General features: G+C 45.2%; 2 long non-coding RNA genes across 3 annotated transcripts in view; one reads left to right on the top strand and one right to left on the bottom strand.

Moving 5' to 3' along the window:
• The window catches only part of LOC102901291, a 69,618-nt gene that overhangs the window by 38,953 nt on the left and 7,254 nt on the right, over nt 1-23,411 (bottom strand). The window contains exon 3 of one of the 2 annotated variants that reach the window (XR_006584687.1): nt 6,733-7,569. The exons of the other annotated variant lie outside the window; for it this stretch is intronic. This is a non-coding gene — a long non-coding RNA (uncharacterized LOC102901291). Of the gene's footprint in view, nt 1-6,732; nt 7,570-23,411 lie in introns of those variants that run through there. 2 annotated transcript variants of the gene reach the window in all.
• LOC109503513 lies at nt 873-21,561 on the top strand. Its single transcript, XR_002162532.2, has 2 exons — nt 873-1,626; nt 21,109-21,561. It is a non-coding gene; the product is annotated as an uncharacterized LOC109503513 (long non-coding RNA).

The raw sequence follows: 23,411 nt of genomic DNA, 5'->3' as shown, positions 1-23,411 counted from the left end.
ATTTGGTTCCTCACTGTGGGAAACTCTTAAAATCGTAGCCCTTGCCCTTTGGGAAGTGACACATGTCTACAGAGTTGGGGAAGCGTGAGGTTAAAGCAGTGTAGGCTCATAGAATGATTGTTTTATTGGTAAATTAAGTGTGCTGATGAACTCCAGACTTCAGTTTCCGTCCATAATGAATGATAATAAAGAAAGGAAGGAGAAATTTGCAAGAGGGAATCTTGGGCAAGCCATTGCTCTGAATCATTTCCTTATTTACTAAAAAGGGAGTGCAAGGATTGGGCTATACTCTAGCCATGGCAGCGTCTTTCTCTTCTCCTAATACACCTGCCTCAGGGCCTTTGCACTTGCAGCTCCCAATGCCTAGAATACTCTTGCTCCAGCCTTCTAATGACTGGTTCCTTGTTATTATTCAAGTCTCAGCTTCAATATCACCTCCTCAGAGAGGGCCTTGCTGACTAGATAATCTAAAATACCCCTCCATTACTTTATCATATCAGCCTATTTTATTTCTTCATGGTACTTTTACCTATCTAATCTGTTTACTGGTTTATGTCTATCTTTCCTCTTCTAGAATGCAAACCCAATAAGCCCCTTGACTTTCTTGTTCACTGGTGTATCCCTAGGATCTAAAACAGGCCTGGCACATAATAGGAATGAATGCCTGCTATATGAATGGATGAGCTAGATAATCTCCCAAGTCCTTTTTAGCTCTAATATACACTCAATATATTGAGTGTAGACAACATACAAGCATGACTGTACCGTCTTACAGATGTGGAAACTGAGACAGTGAGTGGCTTGCCAAAGGCCTCACAGAGAAGAGGGTGGTGTGGTCCAGAGGCACTGTATGGAAAGTCAAAAGCAACAGACTCAGGTTTGGGTCCTCATACCATCCTCCCCTGTCAACATTCCTTCCAAGAGCCGTGTGAGCTGAACAAGCCATTTCATCCCTCCAAAGACAGTTTCTCCATCAAAAGAGAAGACCTACAAATAACTCTGGTCTAGGGCTACCGTGAGATAGTGAAGCTTTGTGGACTGAATGGCCCTAGACACTTTGCAGAACGTTTATCCGGTCTTTACCTCCAGCCGGTCCTGGGGTTGGGGCGGGGATAAGGAAGGAAGCCCGGGAAGGAAGCGCTGTGGAAGAAGGGAGAGCCAGCTGGTCACCACGGTTTGTTTTCTCACCTGAGTCCCCAGCCCTCCCCTAGCCTGGCTTCTCTCACCTGCTCAGGTAAAGAGGTAGGGGGAGCCTCGCTCAGCCAATGAACGGCAATTATTCTCTTAAAGGCACCCAGCAGCTGGCAGGGAAACCAGCCATGCCACCTGGAGAGCTCCCTGCTGGGGGCCAGAGGCAGCTGTGCCATTTAGGTGTACTTAAGCCCTCCATGGCCACTCTGTGACCCCAGGGCCTGGTCGTTTCATGTCCGGGAGAGTGCTTTCTTCAGAGACGCCTCCTTCGCCTGGCCCAGAGCTGGCTTTCCAGAAGGCTCCCATGCCTAGCTGCCCTGGCAGACGCCCAGGGAGGAAAGACAGCGTGGCCTTTGGCAACTGCTCGGCAGGAAGGAGCCCAGAGGTGTGAGGGAGAAGCCATTTCCCTGTCCTGACCCCCTTCGACAAACCCTGGTGAGTCCTGACTGGTCTGGGTTTCTCGAACCTCAACAGAGCAGGGCCTGGTAGGAAAATGCTCCCACCTGAGGGGCGGAAACCTCGGGTGCTGGTTCCAGCCCTGCTGTGTGACCTTGAGCAAGTCACTCCAGCTTTCTGAGCCTCATGTTCCCCATCTGGGAAAATGTGGAGCTCAGATCTCCATGTCAGCTTTCTCCTTTTCTTATTCCCACCCCCCTTACACCCATTGTTTTGCAAGATTTTTGTCTGCCAGGCTGTACCTGTTACATAATGTCATTAATTGTTTTTCCCCTTCTTTGTTAATTGGGACCGTGTAATAGCCAATCAGTGTTTTCTGGTCAGCAGAAACAAACCGCGGTGATACCATTGAGCTGATATAAGTTAAACCAAAAGCAAAGAAATGTGGTGTTTTGGTCTGCCTGTGCGAGCTTATCTAGAGTCAATGTTTGCTTTCCATTTGGCCTTTTGAAATATGAGAAATAGGGCAATTTTCAGAGAATGGGGAGCCTTAGGTGGGATCTGGCTTGCGTGGTTTATGAGGGCACCAGGCAGAAACACTGCCATCACACCCCAAGCCCGGCTCTGGCCTCTACAATACATGAGATCCATTGTTGAAAATGGGCCTGCAAACTTCCTATTTGGGGTTGGACCACTCCTAGGAGACCCCACACTGGGTTCATTCCCCCTCTGACAGGCTGGACAACCCTGGGAGAGCTGAGGTGTCTCTCAGGCCTCTGCTAGGGGTCGGCCAGGGGGGTGATGGAAACAGGCAGGTGTGAGCACAGAGCCTGGAGACCAGGAGCATAGGGTGGACACAGCTTGTGCTGGGAATCAGGGCACAGGGCTAATCTGCATTGACTAGCTCTGTAACCTCAGGCAAGTTGCCTAACCCCTTTGAACCTCCGTTTTCCCAGCTGTAAAATGGGGATTGTAATCTTGACAATGCTTGCCTATCAGGATGATTCCTAGGGCCAAATAAAATAGTGTATATCCTGGAAGCTCAGAGTCCACCGAGTTTTAAATGCATCCCAAATTCAAAAACCGAAAAAACCCCCACAGACATGCATTTTAGAATTGACGAAACAGAGTAATGGATGTTTTATAAAATGTGACCTGCGTGATAGAGAATTATTCTGAGTGTGATGGATTATGGTTGCTTGTTAAGTTCTTTTACTTTTTTTTACAATCCCATTTATTGGGACTTTTTGAAATACAGACTCATATAAACAAAAAGCAGGTGGAAACAGCTCACTGAGTCATGGTATTTTCTAATGACTCCTGGAACTGAAACCCAGGCCGGGAATGTGGCCCTCATGTATGAGGCAGTCTAATAGGTGGTTGGAGCACACGCTTCGGAGTCAGACGATCTTGTGTTCACATTCAGACTTTAACACCTACTGGTGACCTTGGGTGTAAGTCACTTTTCTCTACCTCAGTGTCTTCTAAATTCTAGAATGAGGTGGGAGTGGAGAAAAATCAAAAGAGTTGGCTGGCTAAGTGGTAGTGGTGGTGGTGGTAAGTTGGGGTGCAGCTTACAACAGGGACTCAGAACCCACATACTTGTTCCCTTAGAGTCCCAGGTCGGGAGGGCTCCCGATCCTTAGAGAGGACTGAATAAACGGATTCAGTGCAAGACATTTGGGTCTGTCTCCCCATCCGTAAAATGGAACCCCTCCCAGCCCTGCCATCATCCGGGGCAGCAGGAAACTCCTGAGGATGCCGGAGGAGCAGCGGGTCTTTGGAACCAGTCCATGCCCCTGAGTGCAGGGGTGGGGGTGGGGGGTGTTGTTGTTCCTTGCTTCGGGGGCCCAGTCAAGGGATCAAGCCCCTCCTGTTCGGTCATTTGAACTTCTTTTGCCCTGTCCATCTCCCGAGGCTCCCTGCTGAGCAAATCCGGCTCAGGGAATGCTGGTTCAAGGGTTGTGACAGTACCTCCCCTCCCAGTGAGCCTGCAGGAGAATGAGAGAATAGAAGCTTCCCAGGAGCAGGAAAAGCAGCCACTCTGGCCCAGGCTCGGGACAGATGGTGTGTGACAGTGTGTATGTGTGTGCCTATTTGTACACACGAGCTAACAAAATTCAAGGTGAAAAATTCTAAGGCTATGAAGGCCCCCATCAGGTTTCATTAGCCAGTCCCCTGCACTGGGCAGGCCTCTCTTCTCAACAACACTAGAAGGTTGTAGCTGCACCCCAGGGAAGCCTCCTAAACATCTTTCCTTGGTAACCAATCTTGGCATCCATCTCAAAATCCTCCTGAGGGTGAATGCAGATTGTGTGTGAGCACGTTTGAGAGCCTTGGGTGTCTTGTTAGTTGCATGGACACTGAGCACCATGACCTTGCAGGAAAATAAGTCTGAGGTGGATAGACTGGGTGCTTTGGGGTTGGGGGTCCATCTGATCCATCACCATGAAGCTTAGAGGCACTTTGGTAGAGGAGCTACATCTACTGAGCACCTACTCTGGTCGAATGATTGTGCTAAGTGTTTAAAATTCATTACCTCATTTAATCCTCACGGTGTTCCACTTTAGTATTCCCATTTTACAGAAGAAAGCACCAAGACTCAGGGAGGCTACACATCTTGCATAAGATTGCTCAGCTAACAAATGGCAGAACCGTGATTCAGGTCTGTGTACAGCTAAATCTAGAGCCTGTCCCACCCAGAGGTGCAAATCAGGCCAAATACTAACGTCCCCAGATCCAATTTGTTTGGTCTACACAGTGTTTTATTTTGTTTTAGCCCTTTAATTTTTTTTAATGTTTGTTTATTTTTGAGAGAGAGAGAGAGAGAGAGAGAGAGAGAGAGAGAGAGAGAGCAGGGGAGGGGCAAAGAGAGAGGGAGACAGAGTCTGAAGCAGGCTCCAGGCTCCAAGCTGTCAGCACAGAGTCCGACGTGGGGCTTGAACTCACATACCAGGAGATCATGACCTGACCTGAAGTCGGATGCTTAACCGACTGAGCCACCCAGGCGCCCCCTGTTTTAGCCTTTTTAAAATTTAGATGACCACATGTGAAAATGGGGCTATTTAATATCAAAATCTCGATTCTGACTTCTCTTTAGTAATCAGGGGAATGTGGGGCTCCTGGGTGGCTCAGTCGGTTGAGCATCCGACTTCAGCTCAGGTCAGGGGATCTCACAGTCCGTGAGTTCAAGTCCTACATCGGGCTCTGTGCTGACAGCTCAGAGCCTGGAGCCTGTTTCAGATTCTGTGTCTCCCTCTCTCTGCCCCTTCCCCGCTCATGCCCTGTCTCTCTCTGTCTCTCAAACATGAATAAAAATGTTAAAAAAAAAAAAAAAAAGAAAAAAAAAAGAAATCAGGAGAATGTGGCACTATAGATCCACACCCTTCCATGCCAACAATCAACTTAAACTGATTATCAGCTGCTGCCTTTCTTTTTTTTTTTTTTTTAATTTTTTTTTCAACGTTTTTTATTTATTTTTGGGACAGAGAGAGACAGAGCATGAACGGGGGAGGGGCAGAGAGAGAGGGAGACACAGAATCGGAAACAGGCTCCAGGCTCTGAGCCATCAGCCCAGAGCCCGATGTGGGGCTCGAACCCACGGACTGCGAGATTGTGACCTGGCTGAAGTCGGACACTTAACCGACTGCGCCACCCAGGCGCCCACAGCTGCTGCCTTTCAATAGAACATGTGACCTCTGGCTTGCTGCAATCCCCATCTACCCAACCCACTGTCTCATTTATGATACCAGCCCGGCCCCACAGGCCTGGAGAGACCTGGGCCCCAGTCCTAACACTTGAACTGGCTATGACCTTAAGTAAGCTGTAACATTTGTCTAGGCTTTAGCTGTAACCTGGGATAGTTAACACTCTGAAATAACTTTCTAAGTGGCTTTCTGTGCTGTTTGGGAGAGAAGCCACAAGTCTCCAGCATATCGACATCTTGCCCACCTGGCTGTGTGCATGAGTCCACGTAAATTACACTAGGAGCTGTGGGTGGTGTTCACTCTTTGTCACCATCACTCGGCTGCACTACATGTCTGATCTTAATTTTGTGACACGAGACATTTGGGGACAGGTAGGGCCTGGCGGTACTGATCCTGGAGTGACGCCCATTCCCGACACTGCTCAGAGTTTGACTTCCATGTGCCTCTGCTCATCTCTTCCAGGAAGTCTGACTGAGATTTCACCATCCAAGTGTCCTATTCTGACCCCATTTTTGCTATAGAGTGCATAAGAGAAAATCCACAGCCCATCTTTGTCTGTTACACACACACACACACACACAGGCCTATGAGTGAGAAATAGTCATGCTTTAGGTGTCTGCACGTCTATCTAGGGTCTTACTTGGGTTCCTGGGATTAAATCTTTAGAGGCACAGACTAGTACAGATAGAAATGTGTAGATCATCTTGTCCAATAATAGCAAATATGCTTCACTTCATTTGCTAATTCCAATTGATCAGTAGAGTGTCGAAAAGGCTTCTGAAGCTGCATGGAATGATCGCACGCTGATACCTATCAGCAATGTCTACTGTGGGCATGGCAGGACTTACGCCAGCACTCATACCTGGGGAAGGGAGGTGACCTGCCCAGAGTCCCTCAGCAAGGCAAGGAAGAGTCAGATCCAGAAGCAGGGTCGCTCTTCCCCTCAAGGCCACTGTTGCTTCCACTATAGTAGCTCAGAGAAGAAAACAGAGACTGGGCAGAGAAATGAGAAACAAGACGAGGGCCCACAAGTCCTGGCTCCCCCAGAAGCCTGGCTGGGACTGGGGCTGAGGAATTCAGTTTTGTCCCACTAGACCGAGTCCTGCCAGCCTGGCCTGTTGGCTTCTGCTCCACTTCTCAGAGTCCCTTTGCTCCTGCCCCAATTTCCTGTCTCATTTTCCTCAGGCTCAGAGTGTGCACATCGGAGCACAAGGCCTCCGGAGATCCTAGGTCCTACATGCCCTCTTTTGGCAGCCTTCATCAAGCTCCCCAGCCCCCTCCATTCTGAAAGAGAAGTCCCAGGACAGGGGCTCTTAACCTACTGATGCCATGGACTCCTCTGGCAATCTGTGAAGTCTGAAGGACCCCTTTTTCACGATGTTTTTAAATGCGTTAAAGAAAATACTCAGGACTGTAAAGAAAACGAATCATATTGAAATATGGTTATCAAGGTATTTTTTTTAATTGTATGGCATAATAATGTATACTTCTTTATTAACTTACAAATGAGATCTGGCAGCAGATAGAATAACTATTGTCATTTTAAAGTAATGATGAGCATAAATGATAGTTTGTGAGATCTATGACAACTATAATGTGATAGGAAAATATCTGATTTCTCTTAGTGACATGGTCACAGGAACTGTCAATATTACTCTAGTCACTGTCGACATTTGTAATGGAATAAAGCGTTTAACTTGAGTTAGAGGTTAGTGAAAATGAATACGGAATTTTTCATTTTTTAAGTTCAGAGACCCCAGAATTCTATTTGTGGACCCAGGCGGAGAATTCCTCACTCTAGGATGTTCAAGTAGGAGTTCTCCAGTCCTGTGGTTTACAAACTCTGGGCCATGGAACCCTGGGGATTCTGAAAGTGTCACGGAGGTTGCCAGATGGTGGGAGCAGTTAAGACCTCTGCTTCAGCCTCAGCAGGTTCTTTTTTATTTGAGTTCACGTTAGCGATTCATGTAAGTTTCCTTTGTAAATAAGGGATCGCCTGTTTGTGTCTGAATGTTGAGAACCTGCACTTGGCCCCACCCACCTCTTCATAGGACATTAAAGAAAGCCCAAGTGGGGGTGTGAAGGTGCTGGAGGCAGGCTTGGGGCTGCGGAGCCCAGGGGAGGCAATGGGAAGCAGCTGGGCGGAGGCAAACTTCCCACCACCTCTGCCTGCCCATCAGTTCAGGAAAGACATCTTCTCTGGCCAAGTGCGGGGCCAACGATTAGGAGATCTGAGTTGGAGGTTCTAATTGTGCCACGATCTTAAGCTTCCCATCTACAAAACAGACAAGTGTTGGGAGGACCAAGTGAGAAAACATTTTAAGAAGCATAAAGAACTATTGAAGAGATTTTAATATATTTGTCTCTAAGCCTGAGACCCTTTTCTCAACTCTTCCTTGAGGTCTTGTTTCCCATACCAACAAAGCAGATAGTCCCTCGGGCCCATGACAGTGTAACTCCAGTCACCCAGCCCACGATACAGTTAGATTTGTGGTGGAACAACCAACCGGGCACCCAGTCTGCCAACTCACCCCCTTAATTCCTCCTCTTTGCTCTCCCTACTGCCATGTCATGATCTCTGGCCTGCGTTCTCTAACAGCCCCCAGGCTCTCTCTCTCTCTCTCTCTCTCTCTGCTCCAGTCTGCCTTCCATGGAGCCCAAACACATTGTGACCTTAAGTTTTGGCCATGTCCTTATTCTGCTTCAAGGCCCATGGTGTCCCTTCCCTGTACACCAGTCCAAGTCCAGCCTCCAGAGTATTGTACCCCAGATTCCTCGGAGGATCTGCCTCTAGCCTCCCCACACTCTTCCTTTCCCTAGCATCCCTACCTCCTCTTACAGGGAGGCTGTTGTGCTTCTGCTGCTGGTCTTCCCTGCCTTCTCCATGAGCCCAGATGGTAGTGCAAGCCCTGGGAGCTGTGGGGAGAAGAGATGATTTGGGACACTAGGAATGCTCCCGGAGGCTGAGCTAGCGGGCAGGGGGAAGCTGAACATGCACGGGACTCAGAGGAGTTCCGTTGATGGGGGCACCGGGTAGGTGTGGCTCTGCCCTCTGTCAGGGCCAGGCAGGGGTTAATTTCAGAGACCAGCCTGTAACATGTGGGGAAAGCTGGGAGCACCTGCACAGTCAGAGAGAGTACTATTTGCTACACTAATCTGAACCAGAGACAGGAACTAGGTCACCAGGAACAGAATACTGCTGAGTGATGGGGAATTCATAGAATCCCTGATTCTTAGAATGTCAGAGCCAAAAGGGACCATGTAGATTTTTCCTCTAGTCTAATTCCTTTCTGCTTCAGACAGAAAAGTAAAGCCCAGAAAAGGGTCATGGCTTGCCCAAGGTCACATGAGTTGAGGCAGAGCCTGGACTGGAGCCAACGCCTGATTTTCTTCCCAATCTCCATGCTCTGGGCTCTGGCCTCTGGACTCCTACCCGTAGACTGAATTAGCTGGTCCAGGACTGATTTACCAACAATGGGTTAATGTGTCACTTTTGGGCAGTGCAATGTTGGCTCTTACTGGAGACTGTCAACATCTTAACTGAAAGATTCTCAGCTGGGGGACAGTGACAGGTTACAAGTATGCTGAAATACAGAGCCCTCAGTTCTCAAGTGGCCAGGTGGAGCCTGGCTCCAAAGCTCTGGAGCCAGAGCCCCCAAATCTGATGAGACAGTCCCCTGCAGGCCTCAAGCAGCCTCATTATTATAGTCCAGAGGATGTCCAAATGCTATTATGTACTGTGATAGGAAAAGTTGGGAAATACTGCCTCAACCCCAGAGCAGGAAAATTTTAGGGGTGGTGTGGGCAAAGTGGGGAAAGGGAGAGTCTAAAGACACAGGTTCCAGTTCTAGCTATACTATCTCCTTCTGACTAGTATATTCTGGAGGAAAAATAAAAGGAGAAAAAATAAGAGATGCTATTTATTGTGCCACATTTAATCTTTCAAATAGTTCTGTAAGTAGGTACTATTATCAACTCCATTATACAGATGAGGAAACTGAGTCAGAAAAATTGAGGGCTTTGAATAAGATCCCAAAGTTAGGAAATGACGAAGCTAAGATGTGAACCCAATCTGTTTCTCTTTGGATTCTGTGCTCTTAACTGCTCTGCCATAGGGACTTGTTGGGGGACTAGTGGAAGAGAAAGATTTGGAGTCTTTCAGCCCTGCTGCCCTGATTTCTGAACTGCTGATTCTCCATCCACCCCAGACTACCAGGCTTCAGGGAGGCCTTCAGCATGGGGGAAGCCGGCAATAAGGTCCTGAAGACACCTAAGAAGACTACCCAGCCCCCCCCCCCCCCCAGCCTTCATGGGTTTGAGCTTGTCAGCAGGACTTGGGGGTGGGTATTTTGCATGATTCCTCTGGGAGTAAAGCCCCCAGCCCTTGGGGAGGGAAAAGTGGTGAGATATCATTGGTTGCTGCACTACCCGTGAAACTCATAGAATTAAGGCACCTTGTTTATCATGCTGACACCCCCTAAAGAATAATTCCTATTTACAGACCCAGTGACCCTGCCAAGTACTTTATACACATTGGCTCACTTTAATTTTCACAGTAGCACTTTCTTGAGTAGCTCCTATTCATCTCCACTTTACCATATGAGGAATCTAAAGCTCCAAGAGTTCATGTAACTTGGCCAAGGCCGGACAGTTGGTAAGTGGCAGAACCAGGATTTAAACTCTGGTCTATTTGACACCCAAACTCATGATGGTCTTGACCATCACATTACAGAACAATCTGGTAGAGTGGGGGAAAGCACTGTTCTGGTTCTGTATTCAAGACCCAGGTAGGCCACTCACTTCTTAGTAGACCTTAATCAGGGAACCTTTGGGCAAGTCTTCTCTGGGTCCAATACCTTGGACTATAGAAGGGTCATTTCTTTTCTGTGTACAGGTTAAAATTACGTAAGTAAAAGCAATATATAACTGTTATCCATGGTGCTATTAAGAACTTAAAGCAAGGGGGCCCTGGCACTATGGAGAGGGGTAAGGTATGGTTTTTGTCCACTTAAAAATATAACATAAATGTTAGATGAGCAAGCATTTTGTATTTCCAACAATAATGGAATAGCTTATTGAAGACCAACCTTCCCACTGAGAATTGTTAAAAGAGGTGGACAAAATAAATGTGTGTGTGTGTGTGTGTGTGTGTGTGTGTGTGTGTGTGTGTATTTGAAGGTATTAGAGTGTTACCAAAGCAACATGGACCTGAGGGCTCAAGATTCCAGAGATAAGAGAAATGCAGGGAGGTAAGGCCCATATTCAGCTGCTACTTTGTCCTTCAAGGCATATGCCATTTCTCAAGATGATTAAGAAGGTAAGCAGAGACTGAAAATCTGAAGGTGTTATGAAACTGAGATATAAAAAAAATGGATTTCAGGGTCCACCAAGTAGGATTGTCCCTAATAAACACCCCAAGCTTTCAAATGGAACCCCACAAAGATTCTACCCTAGGAAGAGAGGCGAATCAGAAACAGACTAGCTCCACAAAACTGAAGACTAGCATATAATCAATTAAACCCCTTACAAGACCTACAAGACTCTTACTTGCCAAAAGTAAAGGTAAAAAATTCTCTGAAGGAAGATAATACCATTTGGGGTCTCAAGTTTTCCTATAGTTTTTTCACACACAATATCTAGCATTCAATAAAAAAATCACCTGACATCTCAGTAGGCAAGACTAAATGGCTGAAAACCAAGACTAAAAGTAGATAATAGAAATAGGTCCACAGAAGATTCAGCTGTTGGCATTATAAGACATGGACTTTAAAACATGTGACTTACATATTCAAGAAATTAATTGACAGGATGGAGAATTTCAGCAGAGAACTACCAAGGAAATCTACCAAGGCAAATCAGATGAAAATTCTAAGCCTGAAATACAGTAACTGAAATTAAGAAGCCAAGGGGTGCCTGGGTAGCTCAATCAGTTAAGCATCTGACTTCGGCTCAGGTCATGATCTCATAGTTTGTGAGTTCAAGCCCCACATTGCGCTCTGTACCAACATCTCAGAGACTGGAGCCTGCTTTGGATTCTGTGTCTCCCTCTCTCTCTCTGCCCCTTCCCTGATTGTGGGAAGGGGCTCTGTGTCTCTCTCTCTCTCAAAAATAAATAAACATTAAAAATAATTTTTTAAGAAGCTAATAGATGGAGGGGTGTCTGGGTGGCTCAGTCAGTTGAGCATCTGACTCTTGATTTTGACTCAGGTTATGATTTCATGGTTCATGGGACTGAGCCCTGCATTGGGCTCTGTACTGACAGAATGGAACCTGCTTGGGATTCTCTGTCTCACCCCTTCTCTGCCTCTACCCCCACCTCTCTCTCTCACTCTCAAAATAAATAAATAAATTTTTTAAAAGTCTATTTTTAAAAGATGGATGTAACAGCAAAGTATATTAGCACAGCTGAAGATAAAATTAGTGAACTGAAAGACAAGTCAGTAGAAAGTACCCAGACTACAGCACATGTAATACAGAAGAGAGTCATATAAAACATGGTGAAAATGTCTAAATATGTGTAATTGAAGTCCCAAAGGAGAGTGGGAGAAAAAGAGGAGTAGGAAAAAAAAGGAGGGAGATGGAAGGAAGTGAAGGGAGGGAGAAGGAGAAGAGAGACCCAAAGAGAAATGAAGTGATACTGAAAACAATATGTTTTGATGGTCAGTAATTTTCCAAACCTGCTGAAACACATCAAGCCACAGATTTAAGAATCACTTTAAACCCCAAGCAGAATAAATAAAGAGAAAACTGAACTAGGGTCTACTATGGTGTAAATGCTGAAAAACAAAAATAAGGGGAATATCTTGAAGGTAGCAATAATGAAATTGACAGATTCTCAACAGAACTAATGAAAGCCAGGAGGCAATGTAATAACATCTTTAAAGTGATGAATGAGAACAGATACTGTATGAGCATAAATGAATGGTTCTCAAGTTTTATTGTGGGTATGAATCACCTGGTCTGGGGCTGGAAGAGGAAGGGTGTTAAAATTTTAGACTGCCAAATCCCACCCCAGATATTTGGATTTGGCAGCTCTGGAGTAGAGTCAAGGAATAGACTTTCAAAAAGTATTCTGCTGTTTCTGATGCTGTTGAACTATGGTAGGTTGTTTGCAATGATGGCTGCCATGTTCCTCCCATTCCTGTGCCCGTGCCCATTTGCAATGTGACTTTGCCACTTTTCTGATCAAGAGATAGAGTTTATTTTTCCTCCTTTTGAATCTAGGCTTGCTCTATGGCTTATTTTGACCGATAGATATCAGTTAAAGTGATGTTAGGGGACATCTGAGCCTTGGCCTCCAGAGTCCTTACATTTTCAGCATTCACCTTTTGGAACCCAGCTGCCATGTTAAAAAAAAAAAAAATCAAGACTATCCTGCTGGAGACATTTGGAGAGAAAGCCACAGACAACAGCCAGCATCAACAACCAATCTCACAGTTAGAGGGTTTGAGCCCCACGTCGGGCTCTGTGCTGACAGCTCAGAGCCTGGATCCTGCTTCAGATTCTGTGTCTCCCTCTCTCTCTGCCCTTCCCCCATTCACGCTCTGTCTCTCAGGAATGAATGTTTAAAAAATTAAAAAATAAAGAATTATTAATTATAACAGGGGGCTGGAGTAACAAGGGACTGACTAATAAGAAGTAAAGAGAACTCTAAAGAATTTCTACAACAAGAGCAAACATAAGAAGCAGCCACTATCCCTCGGGTGGACATAGAGCACCTGAAGAAGAGCCTCCCCAAGGCCAAAATCCAGATCTCACTGCAGAGGACATGGCTGTGGCCCACACAATGGCAGATAAGTCACTGTGGTACCACACCAGGCCAGTGGACATGGCAGAAATCATTCTTTTAAAGTTGCTGAAATTGTGTCCTGTTGGGTTCCAGAAAAGCCGTTCATAGGGAAATGTCTCATCAGAGACACTTTGATACAAAATCACTTAAGAGAGATTCCTGGGGAAGCCTCGGGCTGCCAGGTACTGCTGGCCACGTGCACTCTCGGAGCCTGATGCTGGAGAAGCCATGCCCGGCAGGAGCTGGGCATGGGAGACCCACACATGCCTCAGGGAGGGTGGTGAGCTGGCAACTAAAACCAGGAAGCGAAACACTTTCTTACTCTAATATCTCCCCAGCACCCTCTACTGTCAAAACTGAGCATCCCGCCAGCTGGCAAAATAAACAGGTATTTAAGGGCCCAGATTCGTTTTCCCTGAGCAGGCAAAAAGGGTGAAGTGCACAGGCCATCTTGGGCTATATAGCCCAAGTCAATCTCTCTGACTACAATCTCTTCAGTGACCTTAGAAAAGATGGCACTATCTAGCTAAGCCCAACCCAAACCGCCAACTTTCAGAATTATGAGCAAGTAAGTGTGATTGTTTTTAATGCCTAAGTTTTGGGATCATTCGCTTATTCAAAATATTGTAATACCAATGTTGCAAGAAAGCTGCCTTGTTTTCCACTTCCCACTCTTGCAACTTTCTTTGTGCTATTTCCTTTGCTCAAAGTGACATCCTCGGCCCTCTCTACCTGACGGATTTATTTGCCTACAACCACTTCATTAATTAATGTTTTATTGATGTATAGCACATATGTAGAAAAGTACACAGTAATAAATGTACAGCTTGATACATTTCTCCAGGAGCTTATACTGTGTTACCTGCAGAGAGATGCCTCCCACTATGGTCCCTTCCACTCACTAGCCCTGCCCCCAAGCGTAAACAGTGTTCTGATGGCTTACACCATGGTTAGTTTTGCCTGGTTTTGCACTTTGTATCAGTGGGTCATTGTGTCTCTCTTGTGTCCAGCTTCTTCTGCTCAACATTATGTTTGTGGATGTATCCATGTTGTTGTGTGTAGTGATAGTTCATTTTCATCACTGTATACTTTCCATTTTGGGGAATTCAGCATAATTTATTGGTCCATTCTATTGATAGATACGCAGGTTGTTTCCAGTTTGGGGCTATTTTGGAAAATGATGCTTGCACAATGCCTTTGGGTGAACATATAGACGTATACATTTCTGTTGGTTATTCTTAGTAGAACTACTGGGTTGTGGGGCACTCTCATAGTATATTAAAACTTCTAAAAATCAAAATATAAATGACACACACAGATCAACAACCATGTGAGCGGAGAAAAAAACCAACTATCTGTGCATAGAGTAAAGATACAAGAAGAGAAAAATAAAACAAAATGTTGACATAGCTTATGGGTAAAGGGAACAGGAGTGATTTTGCCTCTTGACATTCTGTCTTTTCCAATAATTGTGTAATGACCATGTATTACTTTTTTAATTAAAGAAACATTCAGTCCATTTGATCTCCGAAGTCTTGCTCAAATGCCACCTCCTTCCAAGTTGCCTTACCATGGCCAGATGACTGTAGCTAGCCCATGTCCTACTTCATTTTTATACTCTCTGGAGCAAAACCACATCACAGCAGGAGCACATTACCTTGCCTAGGGAAGGTGCTCTCAAAATATCTGACCCTTTCCCTACAGTCAGAGAAATTTTAGCAACGGCTCACATTCCTCAAAAGAGCACACCAGCGTGCCAGTAGAAGAGGCAGGAACATGAATCCAGATTGCTGTCTCCCTTTTCAACTTGAAAACACCCAACACACAAAGATTTTAAGCAATAGGCCTGGTGTCGCTCAGCAAATCATTGGTAGGGGCATTCTACACAGGTCATCCAAGAAAGAGGAATCTGCTGGACAACATACAATCTACCAACTATATTTTGAACAGAGCAAAAAGGCAGGGGTGGGAGGTTAAGAAAAAAGTGAAAATTTGGAAACCTCAGCTTTGCATTACCGGCTGTGTAGCTTTGAGCAAGTTAATTTACCTCTCTGAACTCCAGTCCCCTCTCTATCAGATTGGAGGGATGAGAGTGAACTAATTTCCAGGATGGCAAATAGGGTTTGACACTGATTAGGTGGTGGTAGCTGCCTAGAATGCTATGTTGAAAACAATTCTGAGGATAAGTCCAGGCTTAGTGAGAAAGAATGCTGTCATTGATTAATAATTTCTGCCATGAGCAGGGGGTTTTAAATTGGTTAGTACCAATATGTTTATTACATGTTTATTTGTCCTTTTTAAACAAATGGCTCTTCAAGATCCTTTCTAGGCCCTGTGTTCACAGTTCCTGGGTTTAGATCTGTTCGTGTGTCTGGTGGGCATCATATTGTTCCCATAGGCAATTCTCTTGATTCCAAAGGCAAAGGAATTTTAATTATCTTCTAAAACCATAGACTTTTCTCCAGTAATGTATGTGGTATATATTTAAACAATCTGTAAGACTCTCAGAGATCCTTAGAGATGAAAATGTTTGAATAAAAAGTGTTAATTACATAATCACAATCATTCTTTTGAGATAAATCATATTATTACAGTTACCATATTTGACAGCCTTTCCTGTCTGCCCATTGCCCTCTCCTCAGGTTGGAGATGGCCCTGGGAGGGGGGTGTGTGTCCTTCTTGGTTGTAGTGGGCAGTGGAGTTAGTATCTAAGTGGATAAGGTGAATGCCCTGGATATAGTCCCACAATCCCAAACCACTCAGAATCCCCAGGATTGGCTCTGTCTGGACCCATCTGGAGCATAATGTGGCCTGGAAATTCTGGAGGGAGGTCGACCTTTGTCTTATCTGTGAAACAAATATCCTACAACCATCAGGAGAGTGGTAGGGGTGCTGACTGAACAATTTAACACATAAATTATATGTTCATGGCTGCTGAAGGGGCCCATGCACAGGATGACAGGTTAGTACATCATGTGGGTCTAGCAGAATACCCAGGCTATCAGAAACACGGGCTTTGGAATCAGACTGCTGTGGGTTTCAACACAGCCCTGACATTTATTTATTTATTTATTTGTTGTTGTTTTTTTTTTAATTTTTTTTTTACGTTTATTTACTTTTGAGACAGAGAGAGAGACAAAGCATGAACGGGGGAGAGTCAGAGAGAGAGAGGGAGACACAGAATCTGAAACAGGCTCCAGGCTCTGAGCTGTCAGCACAGAGCCCAACGCGGGGCTCGAACTCACGGACTGCGAGATCATGACCTGAGCCGAAGTCAGCCGCTTAACCGACTGAGCCACCCAGGCGCCCCAGCCCTGACATTTATAAATGAGTTTGTACCAGCTACTTAACTCTGTTTCCTCATCTGCAGAATGGGTTTAATAGTGGTACCTATTTCGAAGAGTTATTGTATAGAATAATTCATAAAAAGCACAGATTAAGTTTTCCCTACATAGGAAATATCACTATTGCTATTATTATCTTAAAATTAATTATTAGCAGTGATTTCTAATTATATATACAATAAAACCTCAGAAATGTGAGTTCCACTTTTGTAAATCTTTTTTTTTTTTTAATTTTTTTTTTCAACCTTTATTTATTTTTGGGACAGAGAGAGACAGAGTATGAATGGGGGATGGGCAGAGAGAGAGGGAGACACAGAATCGGAAACAGGCTCCAGGCTCTGAGCCATCAGCCCAGAGCCTGACGCGGGGCTCGAACTCACAGACCGCGAGATCGTGACCTGGCTGAAGTCGGACGCTTAACCGACTGCGCCACCCAGGCGCCCCTCCACTTTTGTAAATCTTGTGGATAAACAGAGGGACTGGAATGGGATGAAGCTTTCATTATTGTTTTAATAAATAATATAACGCTTCCTTTAAAAAAAAGTTAGAGGGGCGCCTGGGTGGCTCAGTCAGTTAAGCGTCTGACTTCGGCTCAGGTCATGATCTCACAGTTAGTGAGTTCGAGCCCCACATCAGGCTCCGTGCTCATAGCTTGGAGCCTGGAGCCTGCTTCGGATTCTGTGTCTCCCTCTCTCTCTGCTCCTCCCCTGCTTGCACTCTGTCTCTGTCTCTCTCTCTCAAAAATAAACATTTAAAAAATAAAAAAAAAAAGTTAGAAAATACAAATGGTAGAAAAAACAAAATAAGTACTCAGAAATAGCCTATTGTTCATCTTCCAGTGTGTATTCTAATGATAATATATATATTAAAGTGGAAAAGGATATTTGACAAAAATAGGATCATACTGAACAGGCTGTTTTATAACCACTACTTTTCAGTGAGTAAAGGAAGGTCTACAGGCAAATGTATCGGTTTCTTGTTTGTTTTTTGTTGTTGTAATAAAAAAAATCTAACATAAAATTTACCACTTTGAAGTGTCCAGTTCAGTAGTGTTATACATCTATTGATATCGTTGTAAAACACATCTCTAGAGCTTTTCCATTTCGCAAATCTAAAACTCTATGCCCATGAAATAGCTCCCCCCTCCCTGTTTTTCCCCAGTCCCTGGTAACCACCATTCTACTTTCTGTTGACTACCTCATTATTTTTTTTAATGTAAAACCCCGAGGTCGGGAATTGCATGCTCTGTTGACTGAGCCAGCCAATGGATTTGATAGACTTTGACTAGTTTGGATGCCTCATTATAAGCGGTATCACACAGTATCTGTTGTTTGGTGCCTGGCTTACTTCATGTAGCATAGTGACTTCAAGGTGCATCCATGTTGTAGCATGTGGCAGAATTTCTTTTTAAAAAAATTTTTTTAATGTTTATTTTTGAGAAAGAGACAGAGCAGAAGCGGGGGAGGGGCAGACAGAGAGAGAGACACAGAATCTGAAGCAGGCTCCAGACTCTGAGCTGTCAGCACAGAGCTTGACTTGGGGCCCGAACTCACGAACCGTGAGATCATGACCTGAGCCGAAGTTGGACGCTTAACCGACTAAGCCACTCAGGCGCCCCAGAATTGTCTCCCTTTTTAAGGCTGAATAATATTCTTTTGTAGGTAAACACCACATTTGTTTATCCATTCATCCATTGATGGACATGTGGGTTGTTTTCACTTCTTGGCTATTTTGAATAATGCTGCTATGGCCATGGGTGTATATACCCATGGTGTGTATATATGTGTGTGTATATATATATATATATGTGTGTGTGTGTGTGTGTGTGTGTGTGTAAATATCTCTTTGAGACCCTGCTTTCAATTCCTTTGGGAATATATACACAAAAGTAGGATTGCTGGATCATATAGTAGTTCTATTTTTAATTTTTTGAAATTAATAATAGTAAGTGAAATATTTCATATTCCCACCAGCAGTGTACAAGGGCTTCAGTTTCTCCACACCTTCACCGACACTTGTTTTCCTTCCTTCCTTCCTTCCTTCCTTCCTTCCCTCCATCCATCCATCCTTTTTTGATAGTAGCCATCCTAAGGGGTGTGAGATGAACAAATGTATTGTTTTAATACAATTCTAGGGAAAATGTTTAAAGTCCTCAAAAGAACAAACTCTTTGACACTGAGAAGTGTGGAATCTTCCTTTTTATATATAAGCAACTAACAAACTGTTCTGAAACTTATCAAATCTAATCTCATTAAACATATTATGCTTTGTGGATTAACATCCTCCACCTCCATCACTCCAAACTTTAGGGTGTTTATTTATTAAAGGATGCTTATTAGTTTTGTGATGCTGTAGAAGGTGACAACCCTATGTACTTAATATCTGCTCAAAATCTAAGCTGCCTTCAAACGTCTCTCTCTTTGATGTCTTCCAGCTGTTTATCTCCTCCTTCCCTGTTTATCTCCTCAGTTCCCCACCACTGCCCTCTCATCTTGAATGAAGGGTTCTCCATCATTCGGCTTCCCAGCCCTGCTCCAACCCCTTCCCCTCAGCCCTCCCTCTTAGAGGCTGAAATCCCCCTGACTTAAGTCACATGCTGGGTTCCAGAAACCCTCAGATCCTTGTCCCCAGATCCAGGCCTTCCCTTAACCTGCTCTGGCACCTGCTCGGGGAGATCTGTGTGTGTGTATGAGATGTGGTACCATAAACCACCATTCCCTTAGCAGTCTTTTTTTTCTTTTTTTTAATGTTTATTTATTTTTGAGAGAGAGAGAGAGAGACCACTCCTGAGTGTGCACGTGTGTGAGCGGGGGAGGGGCAGAGAGAGAGAAGGAGAGGGAGAATCCCAAACAGGTTCCTTGCTGTCAGCTCAGAGCCTGACATGGGGCTCGATCCCATGAACCATGAAATCAAGAGGTCGCTGCTCAGCCGACTGAGCCACAAAGGCACCCCTCCCTTAGCAGTCTTGGTCTCCACATGTGCCTCTCACCAGGCTGAGTATCATCCTTTTGTAGAGATACATTCTTTCTCTCACAACCTGAGCCCTACATGCCAGCCACAATCTAATCTGGACCTTCTGAAGAAGCAGCAGGCTGTTGCAATGCCCACAGAAACACAGCTGAGAGACCATGTTGGCTCTGACATGCTGCCTTCCTAAGGGCTTTTCTTGAGTCCTTTACATTTTACATTATTTCTGCCTTAATGCTGGCCTTAGACACTGCCTCCTTCATTAAATAGGACTCTGCCACACCATTTTATCATTTTTTTTATTTAAAAAAATTTTTAATGTCAATTTATTTTTGAGAGAAAGACACAGAGTGTGAGCGGGGAGGGTCAGAGAGAGAGGGAGACAGCAGAATCCAAAGAAGGCTTCAGGCTCTGAGCTGTCAGCACAGAGCCCGATGCAGGGCTAGAACTCACAAACTGCGAGATCATGACCTAAGCTGAAGTCGGCTGCCCAACAAACTGAGCCAACCAGGCGCCTCACCATTTTATCGTTTTAAAAACGTGAGTTAAGTTTAAAACAATATACTGTCCAGATTTTAAGTATATAATTCAATGAGAGGTTTTCTTCTTTTTCTTTTCTTTTTTTAAAAGATTTTATTTATAAATAATCCCTATACCCAACATGGGTCCCCACAACCCTGAGATCCAGAGTCCCATGTTCCACTGACTGAGCCAGCCAGCCTCCCCCAGTTCAGTGAGTTTTGACACATGTGAACCCCTATGTAATTACAAGATTTTGAGACACAGTAAGCTAATTTAGAGAAACTGCAAGACTCCATAGAACTGTTGGAAAGAGTACAGGGTTTGGAGTCAAGAGACCTGGCTACCTGGTCAAGCCTCTGCCATTAACCAGCTGTGACTTTGGGCAAATGCCTTCCCCTCTCTGGGCCTCTGTTTCTGATCTGTGCAGTAAAGTCGATTCTAGGGGCTTCCTCATGCTGTAGGCCCCCAAGGCATGACAGGGGTCGAACAGAGATCACACCAGGCTTCCTGAAATCATGCAGGGCTACTGTGTTCTGCCTACATTTGCAAAATGAACACACCTCACCTGGGTCCTTCAAACCAAATCCCTGAAGAAGAAAAAGGGAAGAAATAACAACAATAAGCAAAGACACCAGAAATCAGCCAAACCGAGCTCTACATCCTGTAGGAATGTACCAAATGGCTTATAAATAAATCCTTCTCAAATTTGTTTGCTCTGGTACATTAACGAAAGAAGATTCTGAAGGGATTAGCTTCAAATTCACAACAAGTATCAAAAACACACTGTTTGCCAAATAGGTTGAGTTTAGCTATTTTGCTGTTTTGGAGCTAATGTGCCTTTGCTAAAAGAGGAAAGAGCTCTCTAATAAAATAAGAGGGGCATGTCGGTGGCTCAGCTGGTTAAGCTCAGGTCATGATCTCCTGGTTGGTGAGTTCAAGCCCGACATCGGGCTCCATGCTGACAATGCAGAGCTCACTTGGGATTCTCTCTTTCCCTCTCTCTGCCCCTCCACTGCTCTCTCTCTCAAAATAAATCAATAAACTTTATTAAAAAATAAGATGAATCCCTCATATCTATAGAGCTTTTTTTTTTTTTTACTTCTCAAAGCTGCCTTGTTTATTTCTCATTTGATCTATACATCAGTTCTCTGACAAGAAGCAAGACAGGGATTTTTCTCTTTCCTTTTTTCAGGTGGGGTCCTGAGGCCTGGAACAATGAAGTGGATATTCTCATAGATACCAGCGAGCCCACCCCCTAGGTTCCCAGCCCTGTGTGTTTGGGCTGGGCCCCACTATCTCTTTTGCAAACAAATCGATCAACACAAAGAACAGAGTCCAAGAAGATCTAAAAACAATAATAACAACAAGAACACTTCACAGGTAGCAGTTAACAGAAACCGACATTATCACCTTCACTCTATTAATGCTTATGGTTTTCTCAACAGCCTGATGAGGGTTCTCCCTATTTTGCAGAAGATGAACAGAGGCACAGCGAGGGGTCATGGCTTGCTCAGGCTCACATAGCAAGTAGGTTACAGAGCTGGGATTCTGCAAACCCCCTGGCTTACAGCCCAGACTTTTTGCCCCTATGCTACACTGCCTCGTGTTCCACCAACCATCTGATTAAAGGACTTCCTAAAGCTGTTCACTGGTGAGATGAGCAGCCCTAAGAGCCAGCAAGGCCCCTATTCTGAGCACTACAAGTAGAACCCAGGTGACCATGACCACTAGTGAGCAAAGTTTAGAAGGCAGTTACCTTTAAGGCAGAGGGCTGGGCCAAACGTCCAGAGATTATAGGATTTGATGAAAACTCCCAAAGATTGCAGTCTTTCACATCAGGACAGTGACAAGGCCTCTTGGCCCTTGGGCTTCCAGACTGACCAGCCTCACCCAGGTGGCTGTGCATAGATCATCCTGAAAATCTGACAGCATGGTTCCCAGCCCAGGGACTGAGGAGGAGGGACAGCAGAACACAAAATGACAGGGTGTCTGCTGCCCGATTAAACCAGTGTGCTGTGTGCAGGGCCACAGTGCTGTAACATACTAGGCTCACTCCTGGGCCCGAGGCCCAGATATTAGTCACAGACCCGTAGTCAGAGCTCTAAAGGCTCCCAGCAGCACCCCGTTCAAGCACTGCTTTTCACACGTGGGGAGACAGAGGCCCAAAGAAGGGAAGCACCTTGCTAGAGGCCACACAGCATTCGTTCAACCAAATATTAAGTGCCTACTGTGCGAAGCACTATACTTGGGACTGGGAATTAAGGGTGAAAACACAGCCACAAGCTTCAGTTCCGTGGAGTTCAAACATTAGTGAAGGAAATGGGAAAAAGGAGGTAAACACATAAAATCAGAGATTGTGATCTGTGCTATGAAGAACATGGAGTGCTTCAGCCAAGTTGATCGAGGAAGGTCTCTCTGAGAAGGGGCCCTCTAAAGCTGGGGCTTGAAGGATGAGAAGAGTATGGTGTTCGAGTGTGTGCATGTGCTGGGGGTGGGGTGGGGGGGGGGAATGTGTTCCGGGCAGTGGGAACTCTTTGCCCTAGAGCCCCCGGGCTGGAAGGGCTCTATGTGTTTAAGAAGCTGGCATTGGGGCGCCTGCGTGGCTCAGTTGGTTAAGCGTCCAACTTCAGCTCAGGTCACGATCTCGCAGTCCGTGAGTTCGAGCCCCGCATCGGGCTCTGGGCTGATGGCTCAGACCCTGGAGCCTGCTTCCAATTCTGTGTCTCCCTCTCTCTCTGCCCCTCCCCCATTCATGCTCTGTCTCTCTCTGTCTCAAAAATAAATAAACGTTAAAAAAAATTAAAAAAAAAATAAAGAAGCTGGCACATGGCAGGCAGGGGGAGAGGAGCAGAGAGGGGGGAGTAGGGGGTGGGCAGAGTCTTGAGCACATAGGGTCTTGTGGGCTGAGGTGACAGGTCTGGAGTTTATTCTTGTTGCAATACAAAGTTGCTGGAGGGTCTTTTGCAGGAGAGTGGCAGGCATGCCTTAACATTTCCTGCTTTTCTTGTTTGAAGGGCCCCCTGGGAGCCCCATCACCCTGGAGGCTGGCAGAAAATGCATCAGGCAGTGCTACTCACACAAAATGAGCCTGGCTCTCCCTTGTCTTTATCTAGGGATCATCTCTACGCACTTTACCCACGTTAAGTAATTAGACCACTCACATTATTTGAGTCACAAATCTAGAAACTCAAGTGCTGTGTGACCCTGTGGGAATTGGCAAACCTCTCTGATCCAGTGACTGTCACTGGGACAGGCAGTCAGGAGGCTTCATCAGCTTGCCACAGCCTTTTCCCTCCCACCTCATTCCTGTGACCAGCACTCATCCTCTTTGTCATAGAGGTATGAAACATTAGAAACTGCTATCAAGACTGCTAGGATGGGAAGAAACTTCCAGGACCTTCAGACTTTTTTTTTTTTTTTTTTTTTTAATGGGAAAACTAAAGTCCAGAGAAGAAAAGGGACTTATCTAGGTTCCATAAGAAATAGTAGCAGGGC

This window comes from Felis catus, chromosome A1 (assembly GCF_018350175.1).
Source record: "Felis catus isolate Fca126 chromosome A1, F.catus_Fca126_mat1.0, whole genome shotgun sequence".
NCBI classification, from domain to species: Eukaryota; Metazoa; Chordata; class Mammalia; order Carnivora; family Felidae; genus Felis; species Felis catus.
Note: the sequence above shows the minus strand (reverse complement) of the source record. Positions and strands in the feature narration are given on the sequence as shown.